Source organism: Leucopleurus acutus, assembly GCF_964270905.1.
Source record: "Leucopleurus acutus genome assembly, chromosome: 6".
In the NCBI taxonomy this organism is placed as follows: domain Eukaryota; kingdom Metazoa; phylum Chordata; class Mammalia; order Artiodactyla; family Delphinidae; genus Leucopleurus; species Leucopleurus acutus.
The window spans coordinates 61,594,296-61,620,160 of record NC_139149.1 but is presented as its reverse complement, the minus strand read 5'-3'; positions in this window follow the sequence as shown (position 1 = coordinate 61,620,160).

Sequence of the window (25,865 nt, the reverse complement as noted above, 5' to 3'; positions counted from 1 at the left end):
CATCAGCTATAGGACATGGGGTAGGAAACCAACGGACATTAATGAAAGAGCTTTATTTCAGAAAGGATGGGATCACGTGCTTCTGGAATGAAGGAGGAGGAATGTACTTTCAAAGGGGTACCTTCCAGAAATCTTGTTTGTGCTCTTGGCTCCAGGGTAAGAAGGAAGAAGTGGTGACATGAATATATTTTAAAGTCAGGGCATTGTAAGCTTGTCTTAGACTTCTGAGCTTTCAGAGTGTTTGTTCAGGAGGTGGTTGCCAAGGTTTTACAACTTTGCTAAAAACATTTGGTCTCCTCTTTAGATCCATTCAGTTGATATCATTTTTAGTGACTGCCAAGGCAGCATTGTTGCTGAGAATTGATGCGGCAATGAGTCTTTACTAGCACCCATCTAAACTGGACTTTTGTATCGTACATTTTACTTTGATTACATTTTTTCTTTTAGAAATTCCCTGGAAACCAGCTTTGTCTTGTCAACTGAATAACAAGCATGGAATTTATATAATCACTGCCTTGCCACAGTGCAACTGATTTGCATCTTCTGGCTAAATGCAAATTGTCCATCCTTAAGTTCAAGGCATTTGCCTCTCTTTAAATGAACAGCACTAAAGTGACTTGTAGACATGACTGTTTGTTTAGCTTGGCTTCTCTCTTTGATCTCATGTTAACATACCTTAATGGCAGGTAATGATTGATAATAGAGTATTGTAAAGTTCAGGTAATAAATACTGCTTAACTCATAATAATGCTGAATAATGTACTTTTTATGACTTGGTTTGTTGGAAAATTTCCTTGTCAGCTTGGTCTAATTGTCCAAACAAAACCACCCATTACTTGAAGAAATACATGTCCACCTTAGACACATTAATTAGGGTCATGGCTGGGCTGCACAAAGGAATATAGTAACACTTTAGTTATCTTTAAATGTAATCTTTGGACAATCTTACTAATGCTAGACTCAGGTTTAATGAGAAACTTTTGTTTACACTTGCCCTTTGAGGCTCACGAGCCTGCGTTGGAATCTATGGTGATGGCTGTGGACCACATGTACACACACCATGGTCTCTCCTTTGAGGCTTCCAGAAGTCATCAATTCTAGTGGTTTGGACATCAAAAGTCACAAAATTAAGTTTTCTTTGGCATGAGGGGTGGGGGTATTTGTATGAAGAGAAAAGGAAAATCTTTTAAATTTTTTATTGCTAAATATTTGAAGACACATGGCATTGAGATTAGAGTAAAAAGGGGATTTGGTGTCTTGGTATTGACAAGCTTGAGGGCTGTACATAAAAGTGCTGGGTGAAGAACTGCTTGCCCAAATATGGTATTTCCATGATGCTTCACTGACTTTGAAGTCCCAGGAATATTCTAGAGAATATAGTACAATAGAAATCCAGATGACCATGTGGGCTTTTTACAAAATGACCAATGTAACACCCAAGGTTTGACTGCAGAGCATTCCCATAATGAATCCAAAAACAGCTCTCTGAAAAAGAATGCTTGGTTTTAAAGTTTGGAATGATTCAATTCATGATTCCAAATGCATGAACTGCTACTATACTCAATTCAGGGGCTTGTTTCCTGCATATTGTGAAAAAAAAGTGTGTGTATAATTTTTCAGATTTGAGCCAAATTGTTATTTCATTGATGACAGTTTCATGTCTTATTTTATACCTGAAATTCTAAGAAAACCCACAATGGGAAAAATTTTATTCTCACTTTGTTGTAATCACATCATTTTTTCTCCTGACAGGTCTCTATAAATGACTTGTTCTTTAGTTCTTATACATTTATAGTTTTACTGCCATTAGGTTCCTAGAATGGCTCATTTTGATGAATAATATTGTCCACTTCACACACACATTACTTGCTGTCTACCTTAAGTCTTTTTTTTTTTTCTTTTTGGCCACACTGCGAGGCATGTGGAACTTCCCTGACCAGGGATAGGCCCATGCCCCATGCAGTGAAAGCATGGAGTCTTAACCACTGGACCACCAGGGAAGTCCTACCTTAAGTCTTATTTTTCTTAAAAGCAGGATATTTCAGATTGACTTTAAAATAAACAAAATCTGTTGGTCCTTAACAATTTTGCCCTTTTATCCTGATGATTTATTTCATGTTCTACTTTAGTCTGTTTTTGCTGAAATTCTTGGAAGATTACAGAATCAAAAATGACAATCTTTAGAAATTTGGTTTCCTGGATGTATGCATACAAAGATTGGTGTCTTGGTGGGATTGGTTTGCTTGCTCCTTTCAAGTAAAAACATAAATACTTTTTTATCATTGTTAAATACGAGAATATGTGCCTAAAACTCTCATAGCAGTTAATTAATAAACCATGGACTTCCAAAAATGTTCGAGGTTAAGAACTGCATGCATCAAACAATAGGTACATTGCAAATATCACTGCCAATCAACTGCTTTCCCTTTCCTGATGGATCTGTGCTGATGCTGTGCGAGGCTCACAAATTGACATGTCTCATAAGTTTTTAAGACAGACTAATGCAGGAGGAATGGTCATTTGACCAGTGTATACTTGGATTACATTCATCTTTTCTGATTTTAAAATTCATTTAGATAGGAAACAAGTCTTCAGAATCCTTCAGTTTTATATATAATCTATTTCAAGGGGAATCCATTTCAGCTGTATGTTAATGTCTAAGTAGATATTTTTAAGCAACCGGGAGACAGTTAGTGCAAGTGTTCTCAACCCTGGCTGCGTGGTAGAATCATGTGGCTAAGTATTTTTAAAATGTTGATATCCCAGGTCAACCTAAGAAAACTTAAATTCGAATCTTGGGGCTGGGACTCTGGCTTTATATGGGTTTTTTTTTTTAAACTTTTCCAGGTGCTTCTAACATGTAGATCAGAAGTTAGAAACCACTGATTGTGTATAATGTTTCTAAAATCCAAGTCTAAGAGAGCCCTTGTGCAGAATTGACTGGGGCACTTGTTAAGTGCACTTTCCCAAGCCACCCTTGCTCAAGACCTCCTGAAACAGAACTGCTGAAGAGAGCCTGGAAGCTGAATTTTTCATGTGAACTTCACATGCACACCGAAGTTTGAAATTTACTACTGCGTTTGAAATTTACTACCGGTCTCAGGTCTCACCTAAAGAAAGTTAATCATCACAACAACCCTTTGCAATGGGTTCTAAGAGTACCATTATACAGGTGGGAAAACTAAGGTAACTCTCTGGAGGTCCCAGTTCCACTGTGGAAGCAGGATTTGAGCCTATGGGGTTGACTTGACAGCTGTGCACACAGCTACTACTTCATAGCTCCACAGCCTCTAGATGTGAGCACTGCTCTGGGGTGATTACATATGTCCAGCTCTGTGGTAAGTTACGTGTTAATGAAGTACATTAAATAAGGTGAAATGAATGGTGAGATACAGAAACTGGAGGATTAATTCTGATTGCTGGTGAGGGTTTCAGGAAAGCCTTCATGAAAGGACCAGGCACCTGAGCTGACCCTCTAAGGATGGGGAGGGCTTCTCCAGGCAGAGGCTGTGCAAACACAGGCAGAAGAGTGTGTGAGGTGCTCAGAGAATGGCAGAAGTTTTCTATAGCTCAGTGCAGGGTTGTACTAGGTAAGACTGAAGTCTGGAAAAGTAGATTTGAGACCTTGTATGTAGGAATTGGATGCAGTTTGCTTCTTACTTATTCCAGCAATAAGCCATTCAACCAATAAATATTTTTATTCCAATACTAGATGGTGGTTAGTGAGCAGAGGAGAAAATTTTTTAAATAGACTCTTTAGTTAGTGGCATTCAGGAAGTCATACTCCAGTAGTCACTCATGGATACTTTAAAATATTATTTATTAACTTTTGAATAGGAACTACCTTTGCATGGGATAAAATCCAGATGAACAAAAGGCTGCGAATGAAAAATAAGTCTCCCACCCACCCCTGACCACCAGCCACCCAGCTCCCCTTTCCAGAGGCAACAATTGTTGTTCAGTTAGTAAAGCCTTTGTTCTCTCTCCCTAACCGCCCCCCCCCCCCGCCCCGTCATGGTCACATGGTAACATGATCTGTGTAGTTGTAAACCCTTCCAGTCCCATTAACTCACCGAGATTTGGCCTGGTTATACATTTGCATCCAGGGTTCTCATGGATATTCGTTCAACAAGCTTTACTGAATGCCTACTGTGTGTCTACTTTTGAAGGCCTAGACTGGGGACTGGGAGAGCAAGAAGAGGTAACACTTGCCCTTAGGGATCACACAGCATAATAAGGTAAACCACCAAAAACTAATTATGACAGTGCAATCTGGGAAATGTAATAGCAGTAAATTCATGGCTTTATGAGGATAAGTGGCCTCTAAGGCCCAAGCTTTTAGTTCCTGCTGCCTCTGGGCAGAGAAAGATGCTGAGCCACTAAAGCCCTAGGCTAATGTCATACTTAAGGTGAACTGTATCCTTCCAAACTCACTGTGTTTTTTAGTTTTGCATAACTTGATCAAAATCATTCCTCCTTGTCACAGTCTCTTCCACATCTAGACATTTTCAGATGTGTATTCTCTTATTTTATTATTAATTACTAATCATGGTTACTTATTTTAGTTGATTTATTTTACTTCTAAATTCTCGCAGTATAGTTTTGAGTCTTGGGCAGGTGGAATAAACCAAATTTTGTGAGTTTTGTGCCACTGGCATGTGATTTTGAGCACTGCTTTGTTCTGTTTAATTCTTATGTGGTCCCACTGAAATATCAATAGGTTATGAATATTCACAAGAGTACAGGTGGCAGTAACTCCTTTTACAAAAAATAATGCACATGTAGCACATAAAATTTTTATTCTTTTGAGGCAGTTTTCCAAGCTGTGTTCCAAGGACACATTTCATAAGATATTAATAGATATTATACTGAAAAAAATTCTATGGTTCAGTAAGTTTGGATATGAAGAAATAAATGGGCTTTACTCGAGAAATTTTTAGAGCCTTTAGTATGATAACCTACATTGTGAATTTCTAGGAGAACATTGTATGTGGTGCTTCTCAAACTTATTTGACAGTGAAAACTAGTTTTTGTTTGTTTATTTTTTAGAAATATAGCCATTGTCCTCTTGGGACATTCTGTTTTATTAGATGACTGATGATGTCTAGTGCAATAGATTCTGCATGTGAAATTCCCCCAACAAATGGCTCTCAATCAGAAGAGAAACACTCTTAAAAGTAGCCAGGTATATGCATATTTATAGTTACAAACCATGTGTATGTAACTGAAGTGGAAGCTTATTTCTGTGTGTTGATGGAACTTCTGGTTTACTTTCTTAAGCTCTTTACTGTGTCCTGGCAAAGCCTTGAATGTGGACGGCTCTGACTTGACTTCAGAAAGAGCCCCTTCAGCTCTGGGGCTGGCCTTCTCCCATTTGATTCCTCTCTCCCTTTTCAGCCTTTTGATTTTTGTTAACACTCCCCTCTTTCCTCTTCTCCAGCTGCTCCCTCTGCCTTTGGGGAGATGTGGACAAGAGACAATGACTGTGAAGATGGCAGAAACAGGCAGAGTGGGGAAAGACTTGACAGAGAGCACAGAGAAGGGGATGGGGAATTATGAACAAAGGTAGAGGAGAGGAGCATGGCAACCATGGGCCTCTAACAATAATCTCTAAACATTTACGCCTCATCATTTCTCCTTGTGGGCAGATGGGGGATCGAGCGGCATGCAAATCACATAAACCCAGACACCAGAAATGTTCACAAATTGCCGGGGAGGGTTTGGCAACAAAGAGGAATGTTGTCATCTTTGTTGCTATGTGATGAAGACTATTTTGGAAGTTCTTTAGGAAAGTTCTAACCAGACAAGTTTTTCCTTTTTGTTGTCACTTCCCCCACCATCAGATTCTATGCATCTATAGTCTTATCTATGTTCATAGAATGAACGAAGCTGTAGTTTACCTCCATCTGTAGCCATTCTTACTGCATTGCTGAGAATGAGGAAAAAGGGTGTGAAGGGAAGAAATAGGCTCAGAAGCTCAGAAAATCACCAGTGGATGGATGAGTGGAACATAAGAAGCTGCAGACAGAGGTGAGCAGACTTCAAAAGAAAACCTTTCTTAGGGTGTATTACTTAGGATTATATTCAGATGTGAGGGACAGAAAACGCAAGATAACAATGGTTTACATAAGATAGAATTTTATTTCTCTCTCATCTAGGAGTGTGGGTAGGCAGTGTGGGGCTGGTGTGGTGCACCATACACCTTATATCTTTTCTATTAGAGGCATGGCCTTCACCTCATGCTCCAAAATGCTAACATCAGCATTGTATGCAAGAGGATGGAGAAAGGAAGGAAAAAAGAGAGAGTGAGGGAGACATAGGGCAATTATGTACTCTCCTTTCAGGAAGGTTTCTGCAATGACTATCCAACATCCCGCTTACATCCCATTGACTATAAATGGAATCGGCCAATACCTAGCTGCAGGAGAATCTGAGAAATTCAGTTTTTATTCAGAGCAGCCATTTGTCCAGTCAAAACTTGAGCTCATTTACTGTGGGAGAAGGAGATAACCAATGTGAGATTGGGGAATGTGGTAGACTGTGTAATTATTCACAGAATTGTTTAGTCCCTCACTTGCCACTGACATCAGATTTGGCCACATGACTTACTTCAATCAATGAAACATAAGCCAAAGCTTTAAGAGCCAACCAGTAGTTTACCACATCCTCTTTGCCCTCTGCCAAGGGACTGGCAATATTCCAGTCACTGGAACATCACTAGGTCCTGGAGGGGAGATGACACAGAGCAGAGATGCAGCTGGCTTGTGACAGACCTGAGACATGAGTGGAAAATCAACTTGAGATTTGGAGGTCATTTGTTACTGCAGCATAACTTACCCCAGTGTTTTCAAAATACAGTCCCCAGACCATCACCATCATCCTCTTCCAGGAACTTGTTAGAAATGTACATTCTCAGCCCCACCCTGGACCTACTGATTAGAAACATAGGGGCAGGGCCCAGCACACTGTGGTTTAACAAGTCTTCCAGGGGATTCTGATGTGGCTAAAGTGTTTGAGCCACTGTCCTGGTCTATTTTGACCGAGATGGGGGACTAGAGGTATCTGTCTCACACATGGGCTTGACTGTCTGCTACCTATAGGTGGAACTAGGGAGCAAGGGCTGCCATCTGTTCCTCATGCGAGAGAGAAAAGAAATGGATTCAGTAACTACAAGAGTGAAAGTGGCATCTTCCTGTCATTTGGTGTGACTTTAGCCGCAAGGAAGGAGACCAGGAAATTTGTTATTGCAAGAAGTGGATAGTTGTACCCGTATCCTTGAAGAAGCAGGAGAAGAGTGATGCATTAGAAGTGGATTTCTCACTTCTTTGACCTTATGGCACCCTATTGTTATGATTGGAGTGCACACAAACCACTAAAACAACATATCTTACATGTTAAAGTAAATTGCCCTATTAAATGGCCTATATCTGATTTTCACCAGATAAACTACCACCTCAAGACAGTTGAGACACCCTAGTTTGTTCCAAAACATGGCTGACAAATTACACTTTGAATCCTCAGATGTGCTGAGAATGATGTGTGTGCATCCTGCAGAGGGCAAAACCTGAGGCTATTCCCAGAAATCCCTATAGAGTAGGGCTGGAAATAAGCAATGGACACATCCTCACAGTAAGTTTTTTTTTTGACTGCGTTGGGTCTTCGTTGCTGCGCGTGGGCTTTCTCTAGTTGCAGCGAGCGGGGGCTACTCTTCATTAAAGTGTGCAGGCTTCTCATTGCAGTGGCTTCTCTTGTTGCAGAGCACAGGCTCTAGGTGCATGGGCTTCAGTAGTTGTGGTGCGTGGGCTCAGTAGTTGTGGCTCGCAGGCTCTAGAGAGCAGGCTCAGTATTTGTGGTGCACGGGCTTAGTTGCTCCATGGCATGTGGGATCTTCCCGGACCAGGGATCGAACCCGTGTCCCCTGCATTGGCAGGCGGATTCTTAACCACTGTGCCACCAGGGACGTCCTCACAGTAAATCTTTGGTGCCTTTTTCACCCCCTTGCAGAACTTTCTGTATTATCCAGATTGCTTTGGTCTACTGGACAGAATTCCATATTCTAGATGTTTCCTAAGAATCCAACATCTCCGTTTTCCTGTGTATTATTCTCTTATGACTCCAGGTTTGATGATTAAATGGATGGGAACTAAGATATCTGCTGGTATCTTACTCTCTTAGATGTAGGTTTTATTTCAACACTGCCAATCTAAAAGTATGAAAGCCCATGGTACAGGCTCTAGGAGATGTCTGTGAAGAGGACCATGAAGAGAAGCCAAACCACGGCAAAGTGTGAGAGGAGAGAGTGAAGCATGTGTGAGGCCAGCAGTCTTGGCATGTGGTGGAAAGGTGGCACTCATGCCCCTCCTTATTCAGGTGACTGACTGTATTTCCCCCTCTGCTATGCTTTTGTGAGAAATTCAGGTTTCAAATAAAAATACCAAATAACCCTAATGAGGCAGCGGTTTAGCTTGAATCAGCAATATTCTACATACATTTGCCTCTCAGTGTGAACTGAGCAAACCTCCCCATTGTGTGAAGGAGCAGGCACCTCATTTGCTGCCTTTGGCTGAAGAGTTGCCATATTCAAAAGAACAAACATGATTTCCCTAGGATATGACTTTGAATGTGCTATGGTCAGTTCTCAGACTAAGATTTTATATTAGTCATTTGGCATTTTTCTGAGTCCACATGGAAACCCCACTGTCTCATCCTACTGAATGTTCTCTGCAAAATACCACTGCATCAAATCCAAATGTCCTGAACTGTGTGGGAGAAAACCACAGAGGACACAGTTCTGGCCCTGATTCCTGAGCAGACTTTCTGCAAAACCCCAGTGCCTCTTTGCCTGGGACCATCTCCAGAGCAGTGCAGGGCCCAGGACAAATCCTCGCCTCCACTTCCTAATATTTTTCTATAAGGAAGATCAGATTTAAGTGAATGTCAAGGGGAGCAGAAAACTAGAAGATGTCACACAAAGGCATCATGATGCTGAGAGTGGGGACAAGGGTGAGTTGTAAGGAAGGAACACAGGCCCAGCATTCCCTCTGCTTGTGGGTCTGTGAACTATCAGGGTCTTTTAACACTGGTTACTTGACCTTGACAGTGAATTTTGAAACTCTGTTTGAGCTTCTTTCTTTCCTTTGAAACAAATAGTATTGCTCTGAACTGTTTAGTAACTGTGGGGAGAATATGAAAAATGAGACAAAGGCAAGCAGCTTCTTTAAATTTCTTCCTGCCTCAATTTATTTTCAAGACCAAACAAACATTGGGTCATTTGGCTTTTGGGGATCAGTCCATGGAAATTTCTGGGTTCTGATGCTGATGAGCCAACAATGGAAGGTTCTCCACAGAATTCGGAGGTGAATGATATCCCTGAAGCTGCTCTTCACTGGGGTGGCTTGTTGGAGTGACCTACCCAAATGGGTATAGCCATAGGATGGGATGACCCTCAGCTGGGATGTGGCTCCTACATGTCAGACCTCTTGCCTGAGTGTTCCTCGTCTGTCTCTGCCCTTTTCTTCCCCCAGGTTTTTATAGCTGTGCCTCTTCCTGGTCTGATGGCTAATCACTATTACAGACACTCTTTCTGGGCATATCTCAGCTTCTAACCTAAGCTGCACAATTGTAGTGGCCTCTTTCACCACGATTGTTACTGAACCAGGTTCAGTTTGCCTGTTGCTCAGCAAGCCAGAATGCTAAGACACCCAAGTTTGCAGCAAAGAGAGTTTATTTACAAGGCAGCCAAGTGAGGAGACGGGAGAACAAGCTTCGGATCTGCCTCCCCAAGGGCAAGGGGCTGGGGTATTTATGGGATGAATATAAAGAAGCAGGGCGGTCTGGGGCGTGGGGGGCATGGGCACCGTGGGGAAAGGTGATTGGAAAACGGGGTGGTAATTGTCGCTCTGTGCAGGTGTAACTGAGCTATAGGCCTCTGCACGTGCTTAGCATGATCTGAGGGTGGAGTTTCACCCCTCTGATGTCAAAACATCATTAAGGGGACATTTATGCATGCCCAGTTGGAGGGTCCGTGGTCCTATCCAGTCTTAACCAGCTCAGCTCGAACTAGACACAGCTGATTCCATTCCTGGAAAACAACTCAGCAGACATCTTATTGTTTAGGCTCCCTGCTGCTTGGAGGATGTGCAGGTCTTTTGTAGCAACAATTAAAACTACCTTTATTAGTGAAGGCAGGTGAAGTGGATTTGACTAATGATTACCCATGGTTTCAGTGTCCCCTATCTTTTGATCATTCCTCAGTCTTGAGGGAAGAGGAGCAATGACCACTCTGGGTACTTCCTGCTAATAAGGGGCATAGACCTCACAAGCGCTTGAAGAATGAAACAGTTTAGCAACTCATCATTTTCTGCAGTTCACAGGAATAACTTAAAAACAATATACATATTCTAATGAAGGCAAATTATTTGCTATTTTATCATTTTTATATTCACAGTCAAAACTTGTGCAACATTCCCAAACCACAATGGTAGAGACTTAATAAAAGGCTAAAGACATCCATCCCCACCAGCCCTACCCCTTCCATCTTAATAGAGTCCGATGAGTTCCCACACCAAGGAGGAGGTGTGGGGGGCACACCCTCCCAGGCAATGACTGTGTCCCACCCTATGGCACAAACGTCAGTCTAGCCTTCAGGTTGTCATGTGGCTGAATTCTATTCCCTACTGGAAGAAAGTGCATGCTGCCATTAGGAGCTGGGTTGCCCAATCCACTTCTGCTTGCTGGAAGAGAGTGGTATTTTTGCATTATCCCTCCCCTCAGGTAAGACCTCTGCCCCAAAGACCTTGCCATCTTATTCCTAGCCTCAGGGCATTGACCTGGCTGCTACTGGTATTGCTGTGGCTCAGAACTGCACTGAGGTGCGTTTTCTCCTCCTTTCTGTATTCTCTTCTATCTCACTCCTCCTGTTTTCTTTGTCTCTCCCACATCATTATACTGTCCCTCAGTATGATGTGTTCCCACAGTTTTTCTTACTCTGTCTTCCTCTCCTTCTAGGAGATTCTGCCCTTATACAAAATGTCATCATCAAGCCAAAAACAGTAAACAAGAGAAAGTTTCCAAACAGTAAATTCTATTTTTTAAAAAATTCCATATTAGTATCTGAGTCTAATTTACTGTATTTCCAACTTTTTATTTTGAAAAATTTCAAACCTACCAAAAATTTCCAAAATGGTACAAGGAACACACATATGGCCATCACCTAGGTTCACCAGTTGTGAACATTTTGCCACATTTGTTTTTTCTTTCAGTGTGTATATATTCGTTATTATTTCTTGTCTTGCTGAATTATGTAAGAGAAAGTTGCCGACATCATAACTCTTTATCCCTAAATACTTCAACATGTATCTCTTAAGAACAAGAACATTCTTTCACGTAACCACACATAATTATCAAATGCAGAAAATTTAATAGTGGTACGATACTACTGTCTAGGAATTCAGCCCTGTGAGTCTATTTAAATATTTGAAGGAAGAATCTGCATTTGGCTTTGGTTTACATAATCTGAAAATAGAACGGTTTTATTGTAGTTTCACCAAAATCCACATCAATAGGAATGGGTGGTAGCCTCAAGGAAATGCTTTTCCCCCCTTATTCCTTAATTGATTTCACTTACACAACACATACACTGATAATAACATCTATCAACCAAAGGAAATTAGCTGATGAACTGTAGTGTTAAAATCATTGAGAAAGTATTGGTGGGGGTGTGTTCTAGACCCACAAAGATCAGTGCCTAGTTTGGAGATAACTTTCAGAGCCCTTACGTGACGTTTTGATATAATTTGATTTCCTGAGAACTCATATTTAGGGGCATAACCAATCCAGCTTCTTCCAGGGATATACTTATAGTAGATAACCCATTCAGAACAACAGAGATGAAGTTGAAATGGAGCCCATAGCTCTTTGTTGTGTTTTTAAAGGAAGAGGTGTATGCTTATACATATGTCAACAAGCAGGCAGACAGTGGGCAACACTGTTGGCTTAAGAGCATCTGTATTCCTGCATCCCAGACAAATAGCTCTGCCTGACAACCACTGAAGTCCAGGGTCAACTTGAGATGGATTGCACCAACAGGATTGGAATAAACCTAAAGAGGCGCCTTCCCAGCAACCCACCAAACCCAAATCAACGCCCCAGAAATTTGTACCTTTCCTCGTTTGGTTGTTCTCCTGCAACATTAAGAGGACATCCAGTCTTTTGCCAGAAGGGATTTGTCCTTTTTATCTAGTCAGGAGAGTGCTTCAGCTATTTGCATTTCTGAATTGCTTAGCTGCCCAAGCATGCTCTGTGTGTGCTGTTTGAAATGTGTCATTGAGGCACGTGACTGCTGTTCTCAAGCTGATGTTGGACTTTCTCCAACAAATATGGATTATGTTAAAGTCGGTTCTGAATTGACGAGGATATGTTAATAACTCCCAGATGGGCATCTCTGTGCTCTCCAGCAGGGAAATGCAAGCAGTCTATGGCAGGAGCAAGTGTTTGGCAGGTCCATCATTCCGTCATTAAAGGCCACATTATTACTTACAACTGTGCTTGCATGACAATGGCTGCTATGAGCCCAGCCTCAGAGTCATCAGCACTAGGAATGTGCTTCTAGGTAAATTGTTTTCCAGGTGGGGAAAAATATTTTATATGAAATCTCCCTCTTCCTAGCCCCAAATAAGATATTGTGAATGAGTCAAGAGGCAGGGTAGCGGGGGGCCGTCTATGCTAGTTCTTGGAGACCCAGGACAAGGCAAAGATATATAGCCAGGGATATATGTCTAAGAACCCTTGTGCAGAACAGCCCTTGCTCAGTGAAGCAGCTTTTCTCAGTGGCTGTCCTGAGCTGTGTCCTTCAGTGCAGACTTCCTGTCCTAGCAAGTTCCAGCTGAAAGAATTAATTATATTAGAGTTGTTTGCATTGTGGGCGCAGCTTCCATTAATGGCATATTTTCTTTGTCTTTGATTCTTAAGCTATAGGATATGATTGTTTTACAATTTTTTTGAAAAGGAAATAAAAAAGGTGCATCTTCTGTAATCGTATTTCTAGTCAAGAAAGAAACAGTGTATTTGATGTTAAATACCCGTGTGACAGCTATTACCTAGGAGTATGCAATCATGGACTATGTGGCTCTTACAGTTAGTTGTGATGAAATTGGATATTAAGATGAAAGGGAGTAATTTGACAGAAAAAGAATCATTTTGGTGACTGTGTAGGTACTGCTACAGATTTGCCATATTTCAAAGTGGTGAGAGGCAACAGGGTCTCCATTTGCAGAGTAAATGCTGCATGTGCATTTCTTTCACTTAGGATATAAAGTAATGTTTTATCCCAATGTATATGTTGTGGTGAGAATGACCAAGAACGATAAAAAGTAATTGAAAACATTCAGTTGCAGATGATACGCTTTCGCCTTTGCTCTAGGTCCCTATTTCAATAACAAGTAATCCAGCCACAGCAAGTCCCCTTGCTTTCCAGTCAGGTATTTTATGATGTCATTTCACCTGATAGGCATATCTGTATGTTCTCTTTTCCATTTAAAAGTATAAAACCACATCTGCCAATGACATTAGGAGGAACCATTTAGGATTTCATTTTTTACAAGGCAGCAGCACTAAATGCCATTGATTCCCAGCATGCCCTGGTACATTTTTAATGCTAACGGTCGGGATTTTAAAACATTTCATTATAAGTCATTAAAAAATACCTTAAGATCAGCAAAAGATTTCACAGAGCTTCTGCATTGAGCCTGCCTGAATAGGGTTAGTATGGGTGTGGGACTGTGAAAGTTAACAATTTGGATATCCCAAAAGGGTGGAGGAAAGATAATCTAGCTCACAAGGTTTACCGTAAGGCATGGCCACAGAGCTCCCTGAAGGCTGCTGTCTCCAGACCATTTTTGCCATCACCTGCATGCAACCTACCACAGTCCTTTAGAAGTGTCATACTTCCTTATCTGTGAATATCATGAAGTCTAAGAGTTCACACAACCCTGAAAGATTGTGTATTTATTGACTATGTCTTCGACTTACCCTAACATTGAGGAATGTAAAAGACAGCCCAGTGGATTTGGATCCACCAACCCCAATGTACAAGGTATCCCTCCTTGCCTGAACTGGCCCAAGCAACATAAAAGGGGGAAATTGGTGCTTAAAAGATACTATTAGTTTATTGACTCTGGGTATTAAGACTTCAAATGTACTTTTGTATTGTTAATATTTCATTAAAGAACCTCAATTAATGAATTTCTGTTTGTAGAAAGTTTGGGGAGTTGGCAGGTACAATAAAAATAGAAGAGACTCTATTTTAGTGGCCATTAAGTTGAAACTTCCTGAGATACTATAAAACCCCAATTAGTTCGCTGAATATCACCAGGGGTTCATCATTGTCATTAGGTATTAATTAGGCAGCTACAGAGTGCTAGATTCTCTGCAAAATTCACAAAAGCTACTGTTGCTGTTTGGGGGAAACTTACACTTCCAGGGGTGGTGGTCTTTGTTGTTGCTACCTTACCATTTGTAATGAACATTTGTGGAATGAAGGACTTGGTATTACGAAAGAGCTTTACAGTTTCTATAGCCTCAATAGCTCATAGCACACAATGTTACATTTACAGGAAAGGAAACCAACTTAGAAAGAGGTTATGTGGCTGAGCTGGCATTGCCGCCAAGACTTTTTGATACCCTTTTAAATGTTATGTCACCTTTGACAGAACATACTCTGACAACTCAAAACGGTATAAAATAGGAGAGTTTGAGAGGAGAGACCCTTGTGTAAAAGCACCAGCGGTATTAGTCAGAGATCATCAACACAGGCGAAGGGACGAGTTTTCTGATTTTTCCTTCTCTACCCTTTACCATATAGGACAATATTCTTCTCATAATGGCACTCAACTTTCTGGATTGTTAAGAAGAAGCTTATAAGGGCAATTGAAAGTAATATGGGCATTTTAATATTGTGACACTTAATGCTACATAAAACCTTTGTTTCCTCCAGGTTTATTGAGCTGGTGTATTAGATTTCCTGCTGTATGAGCAGGAAGATTATGGTGGCTTAGGTCTAAGTATACTTTGGGGAGGCATTTTCTATTTTCTCTATAAATAGTCTTTCTAAAACAACACAGTTGTGTAACTATTAATGTTTACATTGCATTATACATCTTCCACAGTTTGCTATGCATAGTGTGTAGAGTATGGTAACCAGAGGAAATTTTTGTCTATGAAATAATCTGAGAATTGTCATTATCAAAGTAAATCTATTTTACTTATTATTTCATCAGTAGGATTTTCATACTTTGGTGTTGCATTACGGTGTTATGTTATTACGTCTGTAAGCTTCTAGGGGCTAGAATTTATACATGTATATGCACACATCCACATGTATGCATGTACATGTCATGTTTTGAAATAACAGCTATAGCAGAACTGAAAGACTAACTTTAAAATGGAAATAATGTAATTTAGGTGAATCCAAAAAGGGGAGAAAACTTGGAAAATCTTGGTTTCAACTGTATGGTTTTTACAGATAAAAAATTTGATGAAGAGGGCTATTGTTCAGAGCATGCATCAAAGCTTATTTTTCATACTGAAATAATTTCTCAGGCTTAATGAAACTAACCAAATCATTAATTCCCTTTTTAAATGTGCAGAATAATTCTCACAAGTGCATGGGAAATTGTAGCCCTGCAAAAGTACAGCACAGATTTCAACTTACGTTGTACTTTTGTTCCTTTTCCTGGGGAAACATAACCAATGGTGAAATTGCACTGCTTTGTATGAGTAATTTAATGAGCAATTTCTTCAGAATTTTTATGAAAAGGGCCCCAGACCCAGCACTACAGGTCCTCCCAGAGCCCCTTTTCCTTCCATACATAAATAGCCAGTTTCTTTATGTTCAAAAACATAGCATGAGAGAAACCAATGTTGAGGGTTGTTACATCGAAAGAAATGAAAGATTATCTTCTCCAAGCAGCAGAAATTAGATGTATTGGGCCTACCTTTGAATCACTCTTAGCTTCAGATAGAACATGATGTACGGGTAATCTGCAATTTGCTAGGGGCATTGTTAGCATGCTTTGCCTCCGGGGTAGGATTTTAACCAGGCCTCCAGCAGCTGTGTGTTTGGCATCTCAGCCGCATTAGGTATACAGAACCCCCCTGCTATTATCCTGGTGAAACCTGTGCCAAGGCCCCTGGTGACACAATAGAGGTATTAGGTCAGATGAGTTACATTAAGTGGCAAGTGATAAATTCAAGATGACAATTCAAAACAGCAGTGTTTCTTCTAGTAATTAATTCCAGTGGTGCCTGAGGCGGAGCTTGGTTGCTGCCACTGGTGTGGCAATGCTGCGTAGCTAATGAGAAAACATTACAGCGAGGATTAGGGGCCTGTGCATTCTGGCAGGCTGAGGTCACTATGATTAGGAAATATTAACACAGACTTACTGTGATAAACCATATACACCCAGGAAATTTAATTTTTTTTTTTCATGTAAAAACTGGTAAACACTATACAGTGTAATGATCCACTAAGTGGGCTGTGGAGAGGGGTGAGGCATTCCACCCTGGGTCTGGGGCAGCCCCTCAAAGGCTATTGGGATGGCGACAAAAGGGCTTGCCAGAGCCACTGGCCCTTTTTTCTTCTGTCTGTGGACATAATGTCTTTGGCACATAGGGATACTATAAAATGTTAGGCCTCTTTTACTTTTCTAAATGTGACTTAATCAAGACCTTTTGTTATGTGACTCATCCTCCTTGCTTAAGAAATGACTGCACCGGTTGTATGGTGGTCTTGTCAAGCAGTGGACAAGGTGTTTACCTCCTCTTGCTAAGTCCTCAACAAGGGTACCTTTGATTTCATAGTGCTATCAAGTTTTCAGAGGGCTTGCTCACGTTTATTCTCAGTGCCAAACCATCCTGTGACCTATGTAGAAGAAGTGGTGCTACTCCAATCGGATAAATGAGAAACTTGAGGCCAGAGTAGTCAAGGGAATGGGTCGAGGTCACACAGTCAGGTGGCCCATGTTGGGCCTAGAACTCAGCACAAAACACTTAGGATGTTACTTATCTGAATATCTTATAGAGAAGGATGCAGAGCCAACAGTCAAAGCTGTTTCCTCTAAGATTCCCAAGGACTATTCTGCTGGGCATCCTTTTGTGCATATACACATATGTGTGCATGAGCATACCTACATGCACACACACACACACACACACACACACCACACACACACACACACACACACACACACAAATGGGAGCTCATTCCTAGTGAAGGACTTTTAGTTTGAGCAACTACAGATGTCTTGCCGTGTATTGGATATATGGCCTATAAAATACCTATTAAACACTTTGCCTTTGGCACTGAAAAATGAACTGCTTCTAGAGGTAAGACTGTTTCCTTATCACCTGCCATAAATTGGCTCTGGTGCTTGATACTCAAGTTCAGTATATGCTCTGTCCCATACGTATGTGTGTGAGTGAAGGGAGATGAGTAGAAAGGCCATTAGCAACACGTGTTCTCTGAAATGTTGAAGTGCTACCAGACACTCACTTACATCTTTATGTCCTGAGCTTCTTAGTTTATTAAGAAGTCGATTACATTTTAGAGAAAATAAGAAAAACTATAAATACAGTATATTTTCTTGTTTTTCTGAATTCTGTATAACAGATGATATTGATCTTGCATTAATGACGATGAAATTTAGCTAGTTCCATTTTCTAAAATTGTAGAAATAATGGAGTGAGCTCTTACTCCATGATAGTAGAAGAGGGGAGGCTCAGTTTCAGCGAAGGAACAATTAAAAACCACTCATATTGTCTATGTAACTCTTGTCACTTTGTGTATGAGAAACAGGAAAAGTCAATATTTAGCAAGTAAATCTAGCATTTCTTTACATGTTTTGAGCTGATGATTTGAAAAAGCACCAAGGAGTTTCTATAAAACGTTTTCTTAACTCTGTAATTGAAGTGAGCAAAAATGAAACTCTTATGAAAATAAGAGGCCCACGTTACTAAAGGAGCAGGTAGAATGGCCAACCCCGATCCCTGGATCATCCACAGCAGGCACGAGTGAATAAACTAATGTGTGATGAAAGGCAATGAATTTGAGTGAACTCGAATGGTTTTCATCTTAATTTTTATATTTTAACCTTGAAATAGTCCAGTCTTTTTGCTTACTTAAGTTTCCGTAGTTGAACAAGAGCATTATGCAAATCATTTTCTGGAGACTAAAAATCTATTGAGAAAAAAAAAAAACTTCAGAAATGTGTAGGAATTCATAGTTCAAAAACATGACCCTAAATTGGCTTCCATTTTAGGTAAGGAAAGAAGACTGTATTTCCTTTCTAAGTGCTTAAAATTATATTTTGTTCAATTTATATCATACTGTTTAATGATCTAACTTCATCTGTAAGTTCACAGTTAAGAATTTAAAATATTCCTTTAGTAAAGAGGAAAGGAAATTCACATGTCAGGCTTTGGATGGGATGTTCTTTTTTCCCAAAGACAAGTCAGAAAATAAAAAGTTTCTAATGTTTTGAAGCTTGTCACATGTCTAAATCACTAGACAGGTTCTACTACTTAAAACAATGCCAAATCTTACATAGAAAAAGGTTCTAGAACAAAACTGTTATTTCATCTGGATTCAAACCTGCTCTCGCCTTCTGTCTAATCATCTTTTTTTTAATTAGGCACTTGGATATTCCATGCAAACCTGAAACCTATCAGAAACCAGGCAATTTCTTCTTTGTTTCTGCCAAGCTTCAAGTTTCTTAGAGTCTCATATTTTAAAATATTTTCTGTTGTGCTATGAAAGGAAGAGCACTGTACTGGAAGCCCAAAAATCTAGGTTCCAGTTCTGGCCCTACCTCTGACTCACTGTATGAACTGTAGGCCTCAGTTTTGTCATCTGTGAAATGAGAGAGAAGGTTTCCAAACTTGTCCTCAGTCATATCATATGCACTTAGAAGACTTTCTTTTTAAAAACTTATTTAGAGAGTATTTAAATTATATAAGTAATTTGTGCTTGTTTTAAGAAGTCAAGCAAAATGGACATATAAAGAAAAAATTTGGTAATGCTCCACCCTCTTCTGACTTAAACAAAATAGAAGTTTATTTCTCTCTCACCTAAAAGACGTCCAGAGGTAGGATGTCCAGGGCTGGTGTAGTGGCTGCAGGGTGTCATCAGGAACTCAGGCTCTGTCTCTCTGTTCCACTATCCTAGTTCATAGCTGCCATCTTCCAAGTCATCTCATGATTCAAAAATGGCTGTTGGCGCTCCAGCTAACAGAGACATACTGATGGCCAGAAGAAAGATGGAAGGTGGAAGAAATAAAAAAGAGGTAGGGGAATCCCTCTCATCTGACTTATCTCTCATTAAGCACACAATTTTGTCTACATCTTACTGGCTGAAACTGAATTACATGATCACAGTCATAGCAAAGGAGGCTGGAAAATGTAGTATTTTATTCTGAGTGGTAAGATGCCTGGATAACAACTAGTTATAATTCTAAAGAGGAAGGAGGGTATGGCTGAAAGGAAGGCAATTGGCAACGTCTTCACTAGTGCATATCTTTCCATACTTGTTTTTCATGCTCGTACAAACATATACAAATGTATAGAGTTTTCATCTGGTGGTTCTTTTGTGGTTGTTTATTAAAATGGATGATATTGTACACATTTTTGTATAACTTGCTTTTTTTTCTCTGAATGTATTATCAACATCCACCAAAGTCAATGTATGGAGATTGGACTTATTCTTTTCAATAATTACGTGATATACTGTAATATGAATTTATCCTAACATATTTAACCAGTCCCCTACTGATCAAATTCAAACTTTCCCTACTGATCAACATTCAGAAAAATATTGAAGTAAATATACATATATCTTGAGCCATGTTTTCTTACATTTAAAAAATTATGAATGCCATCATATACACAAATAAATATGTACAATGTATATGCCCTGTTTATAGAAAAATAAAACAAATGCATGTGTATCCACCACTCAGTTAAGAAAAAATAATTATTATTTAAAAATTGTTTTAATTATAATTATTTTTTAAATAATTAATTTTAAAACCCATACACTATTCACACATAACATACCTCTCCTCCTTTCCAAATTATCTTGAATTTTATTATTTCTTTGCTTTTCTTTATAATTTTACTACAGATAAATATACTCTTAAAATATTATTTGGTTTTACTTGTTTTTGTCATGTGACTTTATCTTTTTTTTTTTTAATTTATTTATTTTTGTTGTGTTGGGTCTTCATTTCTGTGCGAGGGCTTTCTCTAGTTGTGGCAAGCGGGGGCCACTCTTCATCGTGGTGCACGGGCCTCTCACCATCGCGGCCTCTCTTGTTGTGGAGCACAGGCTCCAGACGCGCAGGCTCAGTACTTGTGGCTCACGGGCCTAGTTGCTCCACGGCATGTGGGATCCTCCCAGACCAGGGCTTGAACCCGTGTCCCCTGCATTGGCAGGCAGACTCTCAACCACTGCGCCACCAGGGAAGCCCGACTTTATCTTTTTTTTGCCGTACATTATTTTATGAGATTTATTGATGCTGAATGTATGTAACTATCGCTTATTAATTTTCACTTGTGTATAGTAGTAGCCCATTGTATGAATATACCACTATTTATCTTTTCCCCTGGTAATAGACATTTGTTTACATTTTTATTGCTAACACAAAAATGCTCTTTTATCAGTTCTTGTTTGTTCTTATTTTCTTGTGCATATGTGCAAGAGTTTCTCTTGGTTACATACTCTGGAATACAGTTCCTAAGTCATAGGGTATATAAGTGTATTTTTTCCCCCAAAGTATCCCAAATTACACTACCACTGGCAGTGTGTAAGCATTACTGTTGTTAAACATCTTTGTCAAAAGTTAGTAGTATCAGACTTAATTTTTTGCCAGGCTAGGTACAAAATTATCTGGAAGGCTTTTAAAAAGTTCTTTAGCTCTAGAGATATTGATTGAATAGGCCTGATTTGGTCATTTATGGAGGGTCCTGGCATCCATACTTTAATAAATTCCTGGTTTATTCTGATGCTCAGCCACGTATGGAACCACATGTCTAGGCTGATCTTTAAGACTCCTTATAGTGTGACTATTTCCAGATTCTCTGTTGCCTTTCATTGCCCACAATGATACCACCATCTTTGTCTGGGAGTCTTTCTCGGCAGAGTTCTTTGCATTTCCATGTCTCCTTCTTTTCCACTTCCTTAGCAAATATATAAGCCCTGAATCAAGTCCTTATTATTTTGTGCCAAGATTAGAAATGACATAGAAGGTGGTTACATTCACAGACTGTGGAGTGAGTCTGGGTTCAAAAACTGTCTCTGCCACTTACTAGCGGAGTAACCTTCAGTCAGTTACCTTCTCTGAGTCTCTGTGTCTTCAGTTGTAAAATGAGAATGATAATAAAAGTACCTATCACACGGGGAATGTGTAGATTAAAGGAGTTAATATATGTAAAGATCTTAAAACGGTGCCTGGCACAGGGTAAACAGTCAATGAAAGTTATATAATAATAACAATAATTATTATTGTTATAGTTCCTGTTACTTCAACTGCCTCCTGGAGGAGTATGGGGAATTTGAAAGAGAGCCTCATTGACAAGCTGTCTTCTAATTCAGCTCTCTTTACATCAGAGTGCTAAAATAATCTTCTACCAGCACTATTTCATCATATTCTCCACTATTCAAGAATGTGCAGAGGTCCCTTTTGCATGTCTTGGGGAAATAACTCATCAAACGCTCATGGAAACATCCATGGTATGAGGCATTTGCTTCACTTGAAAGAAGCAGTTTTCCCTTTTTCTTTCTGTTCCAGTGTGGTTTGTCTTCGACAGTACTTAACAAGTGTCTTGGGTAAATTGTATTAGTCAAGATTCTGGTTCAGCTGCTTTAACAAAGACCAAATAACAGTGTTTGACAAGGGAGAAGCTTACTTGTGTCTCACTTAACGCCAAGATTGTAGGCAACCTGGGAGGTGAGTGGCTACGTTTCATGAAGTTTGATCCTGGTACCATCCCTCTTGTTGCTATACCATTCTCTAGTGCAGGGGTCAGCAAAATTTTCTATAAAGGGCCAGAGAGTAAATATTTTAGGTTTTGGGGGCTAATTGGTCTCTGTTGCAACTACTCAGCTCTGCCATTGGCGCATAAAATCAGCCATAGTCAAAACATAAATGATTGGATGGTTATGTTCCAATAAAACTTTATTTATGAACACTGAAATTTGAATTTCATATAATTTTCATGGGTCACAAAATATCGTCCTTTTAATTTTTGAACCATTTAAATACATAAAAATGATCCTTAGCTTGTAAGCCATATAAAAACAGGTGGTGAATTTGGCCCATGGACCATAATTTGCTGATTCCTGTTGCAGGGAGTTGCTCTAATCTGCAAGATCAAATATAGTTCACCACCAGTATACCCACAACCCAGCTCCCAAGAAATGGGGACAGAGACAGCAAATGACAATCATCTTCCTTTAAATAGAATCATAATTTGCCTACATTGCTTCTGCTCACATTCCACTGGCCAATGCACTGTCAAATGGCCATCCATAGCTAGTTGCAAGGGAGTATGGGAAATATAGTCTCTAGGTGGGCTGCCATGTGCCTAGCTAAAACTTCAGGGGTTTTAATATTAAACAGGAAAGAGGGGAGTTTGGATATTGAAGGGCAATTAGCAATCTCTGCCACAGCACTTGGGAATTGAATTGGAATAATGACAGGAAGATTAGCTCCTAGACTTGGGGTCCTTTGAGGTTTGTCTTCTTGTCATTGCCAGAAATGAGATCTATGATGCTCAGTGACTATAAAATAAGTCCCCTTCACTGTCCATGAGACACACATGGTGGTTGTAGGACTCAGGGGGAAAAGGTTGCTGGTCATCTAACTGGGAACAATCACTATAGCACATAGTATTATCAAGCCACTTGGTTGATAATTGTCATTTAACATTAAAAATGGGTGTCAAAAATCACTTCAGAAGCAAAGTCCTTTCTGGTATTGGTTTTTATCCTCCACTTACATTTTTTAAGTTAAGAGTGTTGATATCTGGTAAACCTTAATATAATTATAATCCAGCATCCCTTATCTAGATGTTAACATTGAGACTGGCTACCTGACTCCCAGCCCCAGATTTTCAGCTCATGCTGGAAGAAGAAGGGCAGGAAATGGTTGCCCACTGAGCCTGTTCTTCTAATCAGGAAAATAGCTCTCTAGATAGTCTCAACCTGTAAACTTTCAATCTGACAAGAGGTAAAAATCTTTTTTTTTAGCTAGGTACACTGCTACCCTGAAAAAGCTGAGGTCCTGTTGGTAAGCAGCAGGATAGATTAGTTGTTGGATGGACAACTCACTGTCTATCCTGTCCAATTCAATTGTTAAGTTTGAAACAGATTTATTGAGCACCCTACTATGTGCGGGGCACTTCACTGAGCCCTGGGAAGGCAAAAATTAATATAAAAATCTGCTTTTGAGGAGGGAATAGTCTAGAAGGGAAGACAGATTAGCAAACACGTAATTATCATTTAGTATGATAATAGAAGTGTGTGTAAAGGACAGAAAGAACTGAGAGCAGGTAGGTAGTGATTGACCCTAACTTTGGGACAGTGAGAAAGAATGTCAGAAATGAATTAGTATCAACAGAAACATTGGAAGGAGAATAGCATCATCTTTCTCCCAGAGATTAGAATCTGGTTATGAATGGAATAGCATCCCATTCTGCATGTATGTGATACGAGAATTTGATTTGATGTGAGAATGATCACATCAGCTGTGTGGGAGAGTGCACCTGTGTGTATGTGTGTGCTTTCACATGCACACATCAGCACCAGGAATTATACTGTTTCCCCCAGGGGTCTGAGTCTACCTGCCTGCAGTTGGTATTATATGTACTTACTTACCGTGGTGCAAGAGCTTCTCTCAACCACAAGGGCCATTTTCACAAGCTCTACCTTGTCAAAAAATATGATTTGTACACATATAAAAATATGCATGAACTATATATATATATATGCTCATTTCTCTTATTTAGTGCTCACCTGGTAAGAGGTAAAATTAAATGCATTTCTTAGGGTATGGGAGACTTACAAGCCAGAAATCTCCCTTTTTATTTCTCAGATTAAAATGGCTTGGCTATTGTTACATGGCAGTATTTCATTTTTTGTTTACCCTGAATGCTGCCTGTGTTTGCATATTGGATTTAGGCATCATACACCCCCAACAGGCATTAAAAGCAAGAAGTAGAAGGCTTGGAGAATATAGAAACGCTGAGAGATGACAGGCTTTTGCTGCAGTTGGAAGCTGGGGAATAGATAATTACATCATTGTCTCTCATTCTGTTCCCACGTGGACTTGCTTAAATGTCATTTCCAACTGCAGGTTCTCACTCTTTCCTACCTCGGAAACCTTATTCAACCTGTGCTCAGATCATGAGAGCGGCACCTGGCTCAGAGTGTGCTCCGTGGGGAATTCCTATTCAGGCATCGCCGGTCTTGACCTGGCTATTGTTGTTTGTGATACTTACTGGTAAAGTTTCTCAATCAATACAACATCAGCCCGAGGAGCTCCTGGGAATGGAAGCCTGCGGCAGCGTACTTAATCTTGGAGCCAGCTTGTGCTCTCTGCTCGGCTGCTAAACTGGGTAGTTGGCCTACTTGATGTGGCATTATTGCTGCTGAGGTCAGATGTGAGCGGCTGGATGAGTGCTGATGAATGGCTGTTTGTGATGAAGCGCCTCTCCCGCCCACCAGGAGACATTTAATAATGATAGACCATAACTGCACTTGCACAAAAATCTGTGCCGCTTGTTTGTGAGTCTTCTGGGCTGGAGGTGTAGAAGGATTGGCATTATGATAGAAGGAAGCTTTGAAAGTGATATGTTTTTGGATTAAACATAGAAAGGGCAGGGGAGAAGCTTAGGAACTGTTGCAATATTTTAAATGATAGTAAATGAAGTTTTCCCTCCCTGCTCAGAGAAGGCAGCTGTTACACACACGTTCCATCACTTCACGTTGTCCTTCCTCTTCCTGTTCACCCTTTGTTTTAGCATGACTTCTAGGCAGTGTGGAAAAAATAAATGGGAAATTATTTTAATTTTGTTAAAATGGACCATTATGATATGTTCATCATTGAGGGAGTAATTATTCAGAATGTGAAGCATGGATTTGGCAGTTAACACCCACTAAGATGAAGGAGAAATTAGTATCTAAATAATAATTGAACACAGTGTTCACCCCCATTGTTTAGAATATGACACTACGAAGCCCAAAGAATTATAAAACCGTTGTCCTGCAGGAGGTTTCAGTGCATTATTTATCTAGCTGTTTCCTGTTCAGTCCAATCCTTTTTTTAGTAATCAAAGGAAAAATAAAAATGCTTGGAGTGACCTAAATATTGTTATAAATGAAGGCAGGTTTCTCTGTAAATAAATAGACCACGAAATATTGTCAAGAAAGTAATCAAAAATGTAACTGTTGGGTTCAGACAGAATCTACACAGAATCAGAGGGCTTCATTAAATACTTGATTACATGGCAATTATCTAATGACTAGGGGAGTGATGTTGGGCTTTTCAGAGGTGTTATTAGCTTACCAAGACCCTGGACTGTGCGTTTAGAAAAGGTCTGTGAATAATAGTTACATGTTCTGGGCAGAGCCCCCGGTTTATTCATTATTTATCCCAGGACCTAGCCCAGTGCCTCATGCAAAGAAGGTCTGCTGTAAGTATGTATGGAATGAACAGAATGAGAGAGAAAATGAAATGAAGTAGAGGGTGGTTTGGGGACACACCTTCTTGGAATAGAAGAACTGATGCTCGTCCAACTCTGCAAGGTTATATTTT